Genomic DNA, 2,300 nt, shown 5'->3' on the forward strand with positions numbered 1-2,300 from the left:
GCTCATATGCCAAGAAACAATTTTGGTGCAAAGTTTAATGCACGGTTTTAAGGAAGAGGGAAAAAGCCTTGCATATTGAAGTTGCAGAAAAGACCAGCCATGAGCATCAGACTTTCTTTCCAATCACTTAAAAAAGCAACACCCCAGAAATAACCTGACTTTCGACTGGACGATGACGCCATGCAGGGGTTGAACTAGTTTACAGTGGAGCGAGAGAGAAACGCACAGCATCCCTTAACGTATACGCATTCATAACACATTGCCAGAGGCCACTCGGCGGTAAGTGAGCGTCCCGTCGATAGCTCAGTTGGTAGAGCGGTGGACTGTAGAGGTTATCTCATTGCGGACATCCATAGGTCGCTGGTTCGAATCCGGCTCGACGGAAAATGTTTTTATTTGAGTGAATGAACAAGCATATCTTTTAGTGTTTGCCATTCTGGATTTGCGCGCGCACAAAGGAAAAAAATATTACGCCGTTTTAAACATTGCTCACTCAGGAGTTGTGTAAGCTTTAAAACCATTCTTCTGCGCAACGGAAATGAAAGCAACGCACGCCACTTACTCATACATTTCCGATGAAAGCTTTTTACTCAAAAAAATAAGAATTGTCTCAAGCCTTTTCCTTCTAATTCTACTCGAGCAGCGCTCGAAGTGACAAATTTGTCGAGGCATTCTCGGCAAAAAACACTCTCATATGCTGCGTTGTCGCAAAGCCTTAGATATGGATATTTTATATATTCTAATGTCTCTAACATGCAGTAAGCGTAGCGTGACCGAAGATAAGGCGGACGATTATTGCCAGAAGCTATTTCACATTTTATGTTCAAGTTATGTCTACCCAGTCGCTAGTAGGAGTGATAGCGACGATAGCTAAGGGAAAACATTTACCTTTATCTAAAAATAAATAATAAAGTATAGGTTAATTGAAGCAGTTCTTCGCAGACAGTTAGGAAGCCTGTTAGTTTTGTGACGGATGGACAAGTTGTAATCAAAACTGAAAACACGGCAAACAGTTCTGACCCTTCTCTTGCATTTTAAAAGCATCTCCCAAGATCCATTGTGAAGACTGAATGTACTGTGCACTTTTGCATTGGACCAATAAATATTGAGTGTTTTGAACATTATTAATCTATCGTCGCCCATGTCAGTGTTCACGCACCTCATTTCCGCTGAGAATATTTTGTATTTGGTAAATTTAATTTCATTTGTCTTCGCTCTTTTCGCTCGTCAGTTGACATCATTCTAGCTCGAAAGTACTGAGTGCAATCTGCGAACGTTTGCATGCTTCATACAGCGAAGTTTTTTATTTCAGGTACAGTATAATTAGTGAATCTACAACGCTGTGCGCTAAAAGGTGTCGTTTTGGGACTAACGTTGATTGTTGACTCGGCAAGTGTCGTTGGATGAATTTCGGTACGTGAGACCTTCGCCCGCATACACCTGAATGTACACACGGAACTCTTCTTAGCAGAACACAACTGCACAATTATTGCATTGACTCACATCAAAGATGAATGGAGAAAGGCGCTACGGAGTCGCCTCGCAGTACATTCTCGCTATCGGTACTACACTCCATATCACCTCCACATACGGCCAACGACAAAGTTGTTCAGAAGGAGCTTGGCATAGAGATATGCGGTCGGAGTTGCTAGAGAAGAAACAGATTATAATTAGACTACAAGAACAAACCAGTGAAGTCCATTGTCATATCGGATGGCACGAAAGATGTAAAGAAATCTGCACGGATGGCCTCAACGTCATCCGTGTAGTCGGTACTGCAGCAGTCATATGTACTCTTGTTTTGGTACGGCTAGTCCGACACAGGAGCGCAAAAACGAGCCACCTGGTGCAGAACAAAAAGAGTAAAACAATGAAGCACCGGCGAGATTCGAACTCACGATCTCCTGTTTACTAGACAGGCGCTTTAACCAACTAAGCCACGGCGCCGACGGAAGGAGTGGGAACACTTCCAATTTTCTCCACTTCCCTCTCAAACTGCATTCAAAGTCATCTGAAAAGCAAAAAACAAAAAACAAACGCAGTTTTTGCGAACGATGTAACTGGTTCTGTGCAACATTTCGCAAGAGGAAGGAGTCAGGAAAGATACCGTAGAGACTCCCCACGGCAAGCTCATTTGATATGGAAGACATGCACTTAGATCGCAAGAAACTGCGACTAAATATTACAGCCAACACTGGTAGCAGTACAAAAGATTTCATGCTTAAGTCTGGACGCCCAGCATTCACAAACCACGTGTTTTCACAAAAGCGTTATTGCCTGGAGACGTTTGTTCTGGTGCC

At 43.0% G+C, this 2,300-nt stretch overlaps 2 non-coding genes across 2 annotated transcripts; one reads left to right on the forward strand and one right to left on the reverse strand.

The window, feature by feature from the left end:
• Positions 1 to 292: 292 nt before the first annotated feature.
• TRNAY-GUA (transfer RNA tyrosine (anticodon GUA)) lies at positions 293 to 384 on the forward strand. Its single transcript is given in 2 exon segments — positions 293 to 329; positions 349 to 384. It is a non-coding gene; the product is annotated as a tRNA-Tyr (tRNA).
• A 1,489-nt stretch (positions 385 to 1,873) lies between these two features.
• On the reverse strand, positions 1,874 to 1,947 carry TRNAT-AGU (transfer RNA threonine (anticodon AGU)). The gene has a single exon. It is a non-coding gene; the product is annotated as a tRNA-Thr (tRNA).
• Between the last annotated feature and the right edge of the window lie 353 nt (positions 1,948 to 2,300).

Source organism: Amblyomma maculatum, chromosome 11, assembly GCF_055883805.1.
Source record: "Amblyomma maculatum isolate TAMU_Amacu chromosome 11, ASM5588380v1, whole genome shotgun sequence".
Taxonomy (NCBI): Eukaryota; Metazoa; Arthropoda; class Arachnida; order Ixodida; family Ixodidae; genus Amblyomma; species Amblyomma maculatum.